Source organism: Aquarana catesbeiana, linkage group LG10, assembly GCF_042186555.1.
Source record: "Aquarana catesbeiana isolate 2022-GZ linkage group LG10, ASM4218655v1, whole genome shotgun sequence".
Lineage (NCBI taxonomy): Eukaryota > Metazoa > Chordata > Amphibia > Anura > Ranidae > Aquarana > Aquarana catesbeiana.
Genome location: NC_133333.1, coordinates 139,585,147 through 139,599,459, shown reverse-complemented (window position 1 = coordinate 139,599,459; position 14,313 = coordinate 139,585,147). Strand labels below are relative to the sequence as shown.

The window sequence follows — 14,313 nt, the reverse complement described above, 5'->3', positions numbered from 1 at the left end:
CTGCAGATTTGGATTGCAAACTCATCTTGCTGTCTCAAAGTGGTTGAAACTCTGTTACACCACTTGTACCTACAGGTAAGCCTATAATAAGGCTTACCTGTAGGTACTGTAAATATCTCCTAAACTTGCACAGTTTAGGAGATATTTACTATATGCGCTGCTGCCGACGTCATCGGCGCATGAGTACTGAAGAAACGGCCCGCCCGTGCCAGGGGATGGGTGCTGTGGGGCGGGGGGGGGGGGGCTGCACCCCCCATGTTGATGAGGACAAGGGCCTCCTCCGCACAACACTGGGCGGCGGTTGTGGAGGTCTGCGGTTTATCGGAATCTGGAAGCCCCCTTTAACAAGGGGGCCCCCCAGATCCCGGCCTCCCACCCTATGTAAATGAGTAAGGGGTACATTGTACCCCTACCCATTCACCCAAAAAGATATCAAAAATAAATAAAATCAGCACACAGGTTTTTGACATAGTCCTTTATAAAGGCAGCTCCAACGTGTCTTCTCCCCTCTCCTGTTCTTCTCCCTCCTCCGCTGATGTCTTCTCCCTCCGTTGTCTTCTTCTGCTGTTTTCTTCCTCTGGTTCTTCTGCTGCCTTCGAATACAAAACCAAACAGGTTCCTCTGTGGGACTTTCTGCTGCCTTCAGGTCTTCTTCCTCTGAAGTCTTCTCCCGATGCTAGCTCCCACTGTTGTGTGCCGTTACTTATATAACCATGGGGCGTGGCCATCTGGAAACCCCACCCCCATCATGCCGCAGGTGGTGGCCAATGGCTCCAGCTGCTATTATTCTGTGCAGTGAGGAGGGACAGAGCTGGGAGAGCAGCTGCTCTCATGCACATAGCTGGCTTGGGATCAGATAAGTATAAGGGGGTGAAGGGGGGACATGTGCAGCACAGAAAGTTTTTACATTAATGCATAGAGTTTGCTTGTTGCCAAGGTAAGCTGTAGGCACATTGAACTCCGTGTAACAAAAGACAGACCCCAACAAAAAAGATTCAAAGCATCTCTGACAGGGGAGAACCTCCAACAGTTTGATTTTGTAAGGCGGAATGTGGAGACAACAAATCTGTCATAAACCTGGGAGAAAGTGAAACAAATTACCCCACAGAAGAACTTAAAGCCTTAGGCAGCCCATACATTGTGCATTTTTTTTTGTTCAACCAGAGGCTTTAACAAAAGAAAATGCCTCGATTCTCCTATCCACAGATTTGATGGCTATCACAGGCTCTCATCAAGTGTGCCCGACTATGCCCGCCCTTTCCGACCAGTTGCTCCATTCAGAAACCTTACTACAGCTGGCATGGCATAATCGGGCTCTCTTGATGAAAGCCTGCAACAGCTACTTTAGGGACCTTTCACACGGGCTGTTCGATCAAGGTCCACCTGTCAATTTTTCAGGCAGACCTGATCGGACCTTGCGATCTCCTCTATGGAGCAATGGATGTCAGCGGTGACATGTCTGCTGAAATCCGCTGCCACCCAATCAAATCCTGTGCACAAAATCCAGACAGATGGTGGTCCTATTTTCCATCTGTCTGGCAAATCGAATTCTATAGGATCAGATGGAAATGGACAGGTGGTCCGTTTCAATCCGATTAACTCATAGAGGAGAGTGGGACTGGGTCCGTGTCTAGGGTTGCTCCTGGATGGCAACAGATTAGTGTGTGACTAATTTGGTTACTTGGGGAGACACAGCCCGGTCTGAATAATGTGCCCGGGTTTCAGTCTGCCTGAAACCCGGACACATGATTCAAAATTTGGACTGTCCAGGTGAATCCTGAATAGGTGGCAACCCTATCCGTGTCTGCTCTGCACAGTGGAGAAGACCGGTCATCCAACTGCTCAAAGGGGATCAGCTGAGCGATCCAGACTGTGTGAAAATGCCCTAACTGTATTAACCCCGAGCACACTGAAAAACTGGATGACTGAATGCAGGCATACCTTTTTCACCCAGCTCCTTTGATTTTTCAATCAAAGGCTGTCAGGCGAGGGGTGAGATGGCAACCCATGGAGCCAATTTTGTCCAGTCCACGAGGAACTGGTCGAAATATACCCAGTGTATGGCTAGCTTTATTCAGTAAGACAATATAGAAAGCAAAGACAATGTGAAACACGCACTTACCAAATACAAGAAAGCACAAATCCACTTCACTCACTGGAATTGCCAGTATTTCAACTTGAAAATAGGACACAGGGTTTGATGCATCATCTGTTCATAATTTAGGGAATAAAATGAAGAAACTCACTTTAAATATTAGCAAGCATGCATACATTTAACACACAGATTTTGCACATGATAGTTTCCTTGTTTGGCATGGTAAGGAAAGTGAAAGAAGACACCATGACTTCAGCCAACCCTAATAGTGCATGGACACCATCGTGGAAATAAAAACTTGTTACCAATATAATTTTTAAAGCTCTTCACATCAATGCAATTTGTTAGAAGGCAATGTACTGTGTTTTTAAAATAATAAGAGTACATTATTGTCAATGGCAGCGCATGGAAAAAGCACTGAAAATGCACTTAATAAAGGGAGTTGTAAACACCCTTTCGAATTCTATCTGGGCGCAGCAGCAAAAGTGTTGGTGCTTGAGTCTGACTCATGTGCTGCCAGAGCCAAATGTGTGAATCTGTCCATGTCAGCACTGAGGGGGGAGTGTCCATACTGAAACCTCCTTCCTCAGTGTACTCCCTCGCTTCCTGACCACTGCATCCGTCACACTGACAAGGCATGGCCAAGGAGTTTCAACTAGAGCTGGGCTTAGCCTGAAGTGGAACTGAGAGATTAGTTCCCCATTAGGTCTGCTTTACTTTTGATTGACAGAGCAGGCAGTGGGTAGATACATAGCTGCTATTTAGTCCAATGAAGGCTCTGGTATCTACCCACTGTTGTCTGCAGTCAATCTCAGGCAGGGTGGACCTGATAGAGGACTACACTCAGAGTTCTTATCAGGCTTCACACGCCCAACAGGTGCAGCATTGTGAATTTGAGTTGTCAAGTGGGGAAGCCTGATAGGGAACTCTGAGACTATTTCTACATCAGGTCCGCCTTGCCTGTGATTGACAGCGGGTGGCAGTGGGCAGATTCCAAAGCTGCTTTTGGACTGAATAGCAGCTATGGATCTGCTCACTGCCAATCACAGGTAAAGCAGACCTGATGGGGAGTGGTAATGCTGGAGTGGTAATTCTTTTAGAATTTGTTGCAGCCATAGTGGTGGATTTTGAACGTGGCAGTAGTAAGAACTACTTGAATCTGGTTGATGTTGCATGTGTTGGTATCTGTGCTGGTGCAAGGCTTTCATGAAATAAGCAGGGGTGGACTGACTTCTTATGGGGCCCCCCGGGCAATAGGAGATTATGGGGCCCCCAGGTTTACAGATGGCCGCCACACGGCAGCCATCTTTTTTAGGGGAGGGGCACCAAGCTCGGCGACATGCAGAGTGGCAGGAGACTTAGAGCTGGTGACCCAGGAAAGGCACCAGGAGCCTCTCATGAGCAGTGCCACCTTAACAACCTCATGGGCCCCTGGGCAAAATACTGCACAGGGACCCCTACCAGGGAGATGATGACCTGCGGCATGCATAGATCACCATGGTGAACAATGGGCATGGCCAGTGGGAGAGTCTTAAAGGAGGATTGAACAGAATCTGCACCTGCTGTAGACAATACAAACATACCACAGACTTTATACCACAGACTTTGTACCCATAAAATTCTAATTACTGTCTCGCGACTGATAATCTCACAGACACACATAAATCTCTGTCAGGATCATTTGTTTTTAAAAATAAATGTTTCCATTATATATGTTTTTTTATGCACAAAAAAAAGGATATTTTTGTCTTACTGAGGCAACCTTACAGAAAAACTTAATTAAAACCAGCAACTGTTAAGACAATGAACACCTTGGTCAGGTCTATGTACAGTATAATGTACAGAGTATGTGGGTCAGGAGTAAGTAACAAACAAAACATATAGAGTATAGCAGTCAGGATGAGTGCCACGCTCACATCAGAGTCCTCTCTTACATCAAAGTGCCAACATTCTCCCTATACATCACAGTCTGCAGAGTCTCACCCTATGACAGAGCCCCCAGAGTGCCACCTTATGGCAGAGCCCCATTTGTGCCACCCTACGGCAGAGCCCCACCCTGTGGCACAGCTCCTAGAGTGCCACCCTACGGCAGAGCCCAACCCTATGGCACAGCTCCTAGAGTGCCACCCTACGGCACAGCCCCCAGAGTGTCACCTTTCATCAGTATCCCCTTACACACCTTTGCACTTTAGTGCTTGGTGTGGTAGGCAGCTGGCGGGAAAAGGCTTTTTAAAAAAAAAAAAAAAAAAAAAAAAAAATACACGTTTCAGGCTCTGAACTGCGCACGTGCAGTCTTAGAGCCAGCGGAATAGTGAACTGCTGTGGTTGGCCTCAGATCGGGCAGTGGGACAAGTGAATAAAAGTCATGCTTGATGTGTGCCATGGTATCACTGCACAGGTGTGCACCCAGACCTGCTCTGCTGCCTGATCCGAGGTCGAGCTTAGCAGTTCACCATTCAGCTGCCTCCAAATGTCAACAAGGGTATTTTTCATAGGCAGGGGATTGTACTCGGAGTCAATCTGTGGATAGTGTAGGAAAGGAACAAAAAGCAACAGAGAACATAGACCTGAGTTATGCCTGGGTCAAGTGGTCAGTATGCCTGAAAGGGGGCAAAAATGACCAGTAGGATGAATATGATACCAAATTATTACCCACTGAAAATGCGTATGATCTACCAAATTAACAAACGCTTGTGGTATCTCAAAAAGTGGCTCTGGGCCAAGCCCAGAGAAACAAGATGACCTCCACCTGCCCAATACGGGCTGGGATCCCTGGCACAAATATGCAGAACCTGCTCCTATCTCTTGTGACCCAAAAAGCCGGGTATAGGCCTGCCTTGAGCACCGAGCTGGTACCCAACACGAAGGAGACCATGAGAATGTGATAGATACGACATGGAAAATATGACCCATGATGAGAAGTCTGCTGATCACAGCAGGAGGGCTACTCAACAGGAACCCTGAAGATGGCTTAATAGAATGCACAGCAAATAAAGAAAGATCTGTCGGGGTCTACCAACAACATGAAATGCTGAGTCCAAACCAGATACGCCCCGACAATGCCGAGCCGATATGAGTTAAAAGAGGCCAAAAACCGAACCAAGTAGGAAGACTACTGAAACTGGCCTAGCGACTGAGAAAATTCGGAATCCACTGAAGCCCCTGAGCCCGCAAAGGCCACTGGAGCTACCAAGGATGACTTACCAATACTTCCATGCTTCTGCCAACCCTAGCCAAATGTAGCTAGGAAATAAAAGGTCGAGTGCATTACGACAGGGAAGAACCGCAGTCCCCTGGGTAACCTACTCCGCGTAAGTGACACGCCACTGGGACAGCAACATGAACTAGGAGAAAAACGTGAGCATACTGAAAACCTGCGCCAGGAACGTAATCTGCGTGAAGGAACAAAACACATGTATTGCGCAAGCTGACGAAACGTGAGCAGCCTAAGCACCGAGGCTGCAAGAACCTGCAACTACATGAGAAACACCGGTAGCACGAAAACGTGAATTGATGAACAGCGTGAGAAACATGAGAACGAGAGTAACCTTGGGAAAACATGAGAACCCTGGAAAACGAGAGAAACATAAAAATGTGAGTTTATCATAGAAACAAATTGCAAGAGACACGTAAATTGCATGAGAAACGTGAGTTTGTACGAAATACATAAACAGCGTAAGAACAGATGAGGAGACTTGCCACCGAACAGTCCAATTAAAAACGAACACCTCAATCTGTCAACCCATAGACGTGATGGGTAATCTGCAGTGGTAGAACATGAACAACCCAGCTGTTTGAAAGCAACCAGATAACATTACAGACAACCAGCCCAAGACCTACCACCCCTGGTATCTGACAAGTATGATGAAGTGTGTGCAGAAATGACAAGACCAATAGCGCAAGAATGTGAACCTAATGATGGCACCCCCCTACTGTATGCAGTGAGCGAGCCCGAGCAACCTGCAGCGCCAGGACAGGAAATTAAAAACGAACACTCAGGGCTAAGATACCCACAGACCGTGGTGGGTAGAAGTAAATGTGTAATGGTGAACGTGCACGTATGACGTATGGAAAACAGGAGAGAAGATTGTGGGACAACAATCAATTAAAAACGAAACCTCAGCCCGTACGGATCTGTAGACGTGACAGACCCTGAATGTGAGCACTAGCTAACGGAAATGCAGCGAACAAAAAGCTGTGACATAAAAACATAAGACATGAACATAAGACACATGAGAAACCCGAGAGAAGCATGAGGAAAACGAGAGAAGCATGAGGAAACGAGAATCAAGGGAAAAACGTGAGAACATGAGAAATGTAAGAAAAACATGAGGAATGTAGGAAAACATGAAAAGGCATAAGAAGTGACACATTACCTGAGAACTGTAATTGCATGAGAACACTGTGAAATTGCATGAGAAAACGTAAAATTGCATGAGAAAACGTAAATTTTAATGAAACACTGTAAAATGCATGAGAACCCATAATTAATATGAGAAACCGTAAAATGCATGAGAAACCATTAATTGTATGCGAAACTAACATGCATGAGAACCGTAAATAGCATGAAAAAAAACGTAAATAAATGAGAAATCGTAAATCGCATGAAACCGTAAAAACATGAAACCATAAAATGCATGAGAAACCGTCAATTTAAATCATAAAATGAATAAAAAAACGTAAAATGCATGGGAAACCAAAAATTACATGAGAAATCGTAAATTGCATGCCCCCAAAGGACCCCCACAGAAAATAATGAGATGACAGGCAATGAGCAATCTCCTATGCCATCTAGAATGAGATGGATCTTCAGGCTGTCTCCTGCCCACACTATATACCTCCATGTATGCTCAGTATACACTCCCATGTATGCCCAGGACCCGCACACACACCCGGAGCCCACTGACACAACCCACGTGCACTAGTACAAAGCACGAATGCTGGAAGCTGATGGTGTGAATGCTCAGTCCAGTGCGATCAGACAGAGACACAATACCTGGGTGGCGGAATCACTGATGGTGTGTCCGGGCGGGTGTACGGTGTGTACAGGCAGACTCGGATCGCATCGCCCCGGGAGTCTTCCATATCATTTGCCCATAAAGGAGACAGAGCATCCCACTCTCTCTCCTTTACATCCCATCTGCCGTCTAACACTGTCCCTTTGCAGCCCCCCCCCCCCCCAGCCCAGGCCAGCACCTGAGCGGGATGGGTGGCATCTGATGTGGATCCTCCGTTGATGCCACCCGCCCACACCTACCAGAACCGCGACCACCAGGAGAGAGATCCAAAAGAGAACCTTGCAGCCGACCATGCTGCCGCCCTGCAAGCCGAAAACAGGAAGTGATCTGCCGTGACCTGCCCTAACCCGGAAGTGACCTGTCGACACAAGATCCTATGACCACAGGTAGGAGAAGAAGGAGGGCAGGCTTTATGCAGCCTGACTCCTCCTACAATTACAGGCTGACCTGCGGTCAGCCTTACACTTGTTAGATCGACTTCTGTTGAGCGGCAGTGGGCACACATGGATCATACAGTATACGCATGTACAGTACACACACACACACGGTACACACATATGGTACACACATGCATGCACAGTACACACACACATACACAGTATACACACGGACGGACGCATGCACAGTACACACACAGGCACACGCATGCCAAGTACACACATGCATGCAAGCACAGTACACACACACAGATGCACAGTACACACAGACACACGCATGCACAGTGCACAGACGCATGCATGCACAGTATGTACACAGACACACTCATGCACTTTTCACCAAAAAATCAGCCTGATGGAACACACTGCTGCTGCCTCCATCTCCTAGCATGCTGGGACTTGTAGAGCTCCAGCAGCTCACAGACACAGGAAGTAGTAATGCAGGGGAGAGGGGTAGTGGCATAGCCTGGGTTGGCAGGGCAAGAAATTTGCTCTACTAACCCACAGACTTTTAGCACTCCCTGAGTCCCTTCCACTAGTACAGTAGTACTGACCAACCTGATTCCTACACCAAACTACCTGACCACTATACTAACCTACCTGATTCCTATACTGACCACTACACTGACCTACCTGATTCCTAATACTGACCTACCCGATTCCTACACTGACCCCTATACTAACCTACCTGATTCCTATACTGACCACTACACTAACCTACCTGATTCCTACACTGACCTACCTGATTCCTAAACTGACCACTACACTGACCTATCTCATTCCTATACTGACCACTACACTGACCTACCTGATTCCTACACTGACCACTATACTAACCTACCTGATTCCTATACTGACCACTACACTAACCTACCTGATTCCTACACTGACCTTTCTCATTCCTATACTGACCACTACACTGACCTACCTGATTCCTATACTGACCACTACACTGACCTACCTGATTCCTATACTGACCACTACACTGACCTACCTGATTCCTATACTGACCACTACACTGACCTACCTGATTCCTATACTGACCACTACACTGACCTACCTGATTCCTACACTGACCACTACACTGACCTACCTGATTCCTACACTGACCTACCTGATTTCTACACTGTCCACTACACTGACCCACCTGATTCCTATACTGACCACTACACTACCTGATTCCTACACTGTCCACTACACACATCATTATTGCTCACCGATTGGTTGCTAGACGATACTGCACATAATTACCACTTACCCATTGGTTGCTAGAGGTTACTGCATATCATTACTACAAACTGATTGGTTGCTAGAGGTTACTGCAAATTATTATTGCCCACTGATTGCTTGCTAGAGATTACAGCAGATCATTACTGTTCACTGATTGCTAGAGGTTACTGCACATTATTAATGCTCCCTAATTGGTTGCTAGACTTTGCAGCACATCATTACAGCTTACTGATTGGTTGCTAGAGGATACAGCACATCATCTCACTGCCTGCACACCACAGACTGTGAAAGTGACAGGACCAACCAATAGACAAAAAGAAGAACTAGAACTAATTATTAGCAATGAGGGTTGAGGGGTGTGCTGTGTATGGAGTGCAAGGTTGAGGGGTGCACTTTGTACGGAATGTGGGGTTCAGAGGTGCACTGTATATGGAGTGCAGGATTGAGAGGTGCGCTGTGTACGGAGTGCAGGGTTGAGGGGGTGCGCTGTGTGTGGCTTGCAGGGTTGAGGGGGTGCGCTGTGTGCGGCTTGCAGGGTTGAGGGGGTGCGCTGTGTGCGGCGCTGAGGGGGGTGCGCTGTGTGCGGTGTTGAGGGGGGTGTGCTGTGTGCGGCGTGCAGGGTTGAGGGGGTGCGCTGTGTATGGTGTGCAGCGTTGAGGGGGTGCGCTGTGTGTGGCATGCAGGGTTGAAGGGGTGCGCTGTGTGTGGCATGCAGGGTTGAGGGGGTGCGCTGTGTGTGGTGTGCAGGGTTGAGAGGGGTGCGCTGTGTGTGGTGTGCAGGGTTGAGAGGAGGGCGCTGTGTGTGGCTTGCAGGGTTGAGGGGGTGCGCTGTGTGTGGTGTGCAGGGTTGAGAGGGGTGCGCTGTGTGTGGTTTGCAGGGTTGAGGGGAGGGCGCTGTGTGTGGCTTGCAGGGTTGAGGTGGGTGCGCTGTGTGCAGAGTGCAGGGTTGAGGGGGGTGCGCTGTGTGCGGTGTGCAGGATTGAGGGGAGTGCACTGTGTGCGGCGTTGAGGGGGGTGCACTGTGTGCGGCATGCAGGGTTGAGGGGGTGCGCTGTGTATGGTGTGCAGGGTTGAGGGGGTGTGCTGTGTGTGGCGTGCAGGGTTGAGGGGGTGCGCTGTGTGTGGCTTGCAGGGTTGAGGGAAGGGCGCTGTGTTTGGCTTGCAGGGTTGAGGGAAGGGCGCTGTGTGTGGCTTGCAGGGTTGAGGTGGGTGCGCTGTGTGTGGAGTGCAGGGTTGAGGGGGGTGCGCTGTGTGCAGGGTTGAGGGGGGTGCTCTGTGTGCGGCGTGCAGGGTGGAGGAGGGTGCGCTGTGCAGGGTTGAGGGGGGTGCGCTGTGTAGGGTTGAGGGGGGTGTGTTGTGTACATCCCCCCAAATACAAAGCTCTTTCCCACAGATCCCAGTTCGGAGCTCAGCCCCCCCTCCCTCCGGCTGCCACCATCCCGTACAGAGCTTTCCGCTGTAGAGGAGTACTCAAAAAGTCAGTGCAGGCTGCCGGTGAGGAGGGGCTTCTGTCTGTGTGGATGATGCCTCATCCTCTTCCTCCTGGCCTGGGTTTCCTTCAGTCCTGGGGTGGTCGGTGCAGGGTCAGCGTGCCGGGCCACGTAGCAGCACACTGACAGGCACAGGCAGGACTCAGGAAAAGCGGCAGCGGAAGTCCGGGCTGTGGGGCAGCTAAGTGGACGGACAGCACGTCACACGAGCAGGATCCTAGACCTCGTGTGTGGGGAGTGGCATGTAATGGAGAGGATGCCTCACGGGTCGCCTGCCCTCCTCCTAGTCTCTGCAGGTCACAATCCCTGGGATCATCATGGATGGTCTTCAGTGTTTAGTTACTCACTGCGGTGTCAGTGTCACCGCTGGAGCCTAAGCCGGGATTGCACCGCAACTTCTTCCTCATAGCGAAGAGGAAGAGCTCACAGTCTCCTAGAGTGCACAGCGCAGGAGAAGAGCTGCAGGTAACCTGCGGCTGTGCCCCTCTAAATGTTGCGCCCAGGGCAACAGTCCCCCTGGCCCTCCCACGCTATGCCACTGGAGTGGGGACTGTGCCTGTGTACTGGTGGGCAGGTAATGAGTAGGGAGGTGTAGTAGAGATTGGGGGAGACATTCAGGGCATGTCCTTCCTCCAGAAGCAGTGCACTTCTCACACAGAAAATCAATCTAACTGCTTAAGAGACAGGAGGAGCCATGCTAGAGGAAACACAGCCACCCCCCTCTCTCCTGCTCACCAGAGTAAACCACTGATAAGAATACATTCAGCTCAGTTAGCTTACCTTGTATCAGACTGCAGGCTGTCCCCTCCTCCCTCTGCCAGCATCTCCTGCTCATATCTCAAATAAGCCGATCTGGAGAAAGGGGCGGGTACACTGTTCCCATTGGCTGAGGAGGCAGTGGAGAGGCAGGGCAGCTACAATCTCAGGATTTTTACATCAAAAGTATATCGGTAAGGGACCTTTTTAGGGACAGATGTAGAAAAACAGATTTTTTAATATATTGTACCTGGTTTTACTGAGGCTGGCCACCCTGATGGGGCCCCCTAGTGGCCCGGGCCCTCGGGCAGTGCCCGAGTGCCCGAATAGTCAGTCCGCCCCTGGTCTTGTGTTGTGTTACATCTTATCGCAATGCATTTAAAATACTCTAAAAATGCATTATGTCCTTTTTAGAAAAACACATGTATGTTTTCTAACTCAATGGTCTGAGTCCTTAGGCTGGTGGCAACCTTATGCTTCACTAACCTTATTATAGGTTGGTTGCTACTGGTTACAGTACATCCCTGGAATTCATAAAGAGCGTCATAGACACTCATTACAAATCTGTCTCTAGTCTGTGCAACAAATGGCGCAAATTATGACAGATTCATGTAATTGTTACAGGCAGTCCCTGGGCAACAAACAAGCAGGTTCTGTAGGTTTGTTCTAAAGTTGAATTTGTATGTAAGTTTGAACAGGTACATTTTTTGAGTAGAACTCCAGCCAAATTTTTTTTTTTTTTTTTTTACGTTTATTGGATAGTATAGACAGGGACTGTAGGTTTGTTCTTATGTATAATCTGTTTGTAATTTGGAACAGGTACATTTTGTAAGTGTAGCTCCAGCCAAAAAATCTATTTTAAAGCTTTTTGGAAAACATAGGGAAGGGTTAACACCCCTGTTCCATCTGTTTTGCTGTCTGTGCTCCTGTTCAGAAGATTTCACCTCACTTTCTATCCCAATGACAATTGGATTTTGAAAATTTTGGGTTGTTGTGGAAACAAGGATCGGTGTTAAAGGGGTTGTAAAGGTAAACGTTTTTTCACCTTAATGCATTCTAGAGACAGCCGCCGAGGGACCCCAGAAGACCAGGTTCGGGGCCACTCTATGCAAAACTATGCGAAACGAGCTGCACAGTGTATATCTGTATATGTATATAAGTATAACATGTTTGTTATTTAAAAAAAAAAAAAAATTATCTTTAGTGATCCTTTAAAGCTTACAGGAGTGAATTTCCCTTTCTAGGGGTAGATTTCCTCTCACTCCCTGTTGTCTCCCTCCATTTGTAAGTATGAGACTTATGTAAGTCGGATGTTTGTAACTCGGGGACTGCCTGTAATTATACTGTATGTACATTATTTGAGTCTATTCCGGCACAGTCCCAATGCATGACAAGGCATGCACTACTTTTTTCAGAGCAGCACACCGCAAGGCAATCCACTGCCACACACAGAGCGGTCGGCAATTTAACTTTATGAGATGTCTGTGTGACAACTCAAAAAAGTTTGTTAAAAGAAAAAAATATTTGAGTTGATTTTAATAAGATTTGTTTTTTTTTCCTCACCTATTTAATGCCATTTTTTTATGTGGCTCATATGAGCATCCTGCTATACATGCCTTACTAAAGCAATCTTAAAGTGGTTGTAAACCCTAGAAACAAAAAAACCCCTCAAGACAAAGGCATAATGAGCTAGCATGCATAGTATACTAGCTCATTATGAATTACTTACCTGAGATCGAAGCCCCCGCTGCGGTGTCTGTACACAGCACCGGCTGGCGACATTTCTCCCCGGAGTTACCTCCGGGTATCGCGGCTCCGGCACTGTGATTGGCTGGATTACGTCACTCACGTGCATTCGCGCGGGAGCCCCCGGTAACGGTACAGTCTAACTGAAGCAACAGCACGCACTGCTGATGATGTCGGCACATGCAAATACAGGGGATACCTCCTAAACCGTGCAGGTTTAGGGGATATCCAGTGTAGCTACAGGTAAGCCTTATTATAGGCTTGCCTGTAATAAAAAGTGGTTGTAAAGGGTTTACAACCACTTTAATACTATGGTACATTACCTTAGTACATTATTCTTCCATGCTTTCTTGACTAAACATAGTAATATCTCCAAAATTAGATATTATTTTAGTACTGGAACCTTTTGAAACAATAAATAGGAACATATATTGGTACTTGTACCATCAGATTGCTTTTTATAGCTTCTTCTTTGTAATTGTATTAGATTTTATTTTATTTTTTTGTTTGCTTATATTACTTTGTAATTTCCTGGAAAAAAAAAAAAAAAGAAACAGTGCGAGGTGCTGAGACCAGTACATTATCACTGCTCTGATCTCGGCAGCGCTGCATCGCACACCAGCCGCAGAGTTGGAATGCATTGGTTGGTGTGAACAAGCCTTGACTGAATTTGTCGCAGCCATAGCACCAGAATGTAAACATGTCACACATAACAACTTCCTGAATTTGTCGCATGCATCAGAAATCGCATAGCTTTTATCATTTTGGTTCAGAAGTTTCTAACACGGTTCTTGTCATAAAATTTACTGAATCGTGTATACCTGTACCCTGTTCTATTCCTGCTAATATCACCGTGCATCTAAAAATCATACATAAGTAAATTGAAATTTCAACTTACATTTATCACATCGTTACTTGTCTTGCTATCAGCGATGAGCACTTCTGGCTTGTCAGACCTCCTTTTAAAGACTGGTATTCAGACAAAGGTTGCCCGTGTCTATGAATCTTGTTCATTTCCTCTTCTTTAGCTTGGGTTTCGTTTCATGAACATTACACGAGATCACATGTTACATCCAGCCAATCACCATGCTACTTCCGTACACAAAGACTCACAGCCTCAGCTGACAGCAGCACTGGGTGTGATCTTCCTCAGCACATGTCCTTTTAAATAAAACTGAACACAATCTAGATGCATTGAAGAAACTGAAACAAGAACTGTCTGTGTTGTACGTTGGTAGTTTGATAGTCCTTTCACACCATACTATACATGGAAACGCACTGCGTGTGCATAAATATGCATTTTCATGCCATTTAGTTGGGGTTGATTTTCTAAAGGCAAATAGATTTGCAATCTGCAAATGCAGTTGCTCCAGAGCTCAGTAAATGAGATGAAGCTTCATTTTGCAATGAATATCCAATCACATACAAGGAAAAATAAAAAACAGGATTTTTGCTTGCACATGATTGGATGATGGAAGTCAGCAGAGCTTTCCCCAATTTATTATGCTTTGGAGCAACTCCACTTGCAATGTGCACAGTCT

General features: G+C 47.2%; 1 protein-coding gene across 2 annotated transcripts in view; it reads right to left on the bottom strand.

Moving 5' to 3' along the window:
* Positions 1 to 13,856, bottom strand: part of LOC141110926 (uncharacterized) — a 65,205-nt gene extending 51,349 nt beyond the window's left edge. For both annotated transcript variants that reach the window (XM_073602726.1, XM_073602727.1), the window contains exons 1-2: positions 13,671 to 13,856; positions 2,123 to 2,209 (exon numbers count right to left, since the gene is read on the bottom strand). The gene's annotated coding sequence lies outside the window, so the exon portion shown is untranslated. The remainder of the gene's footprint in view (positions 1 to 2,122; positions 2,210 to 13,670) is intronic.
* Positions 13,857 to 14,313: the final 457 nt, after the last annotated feature.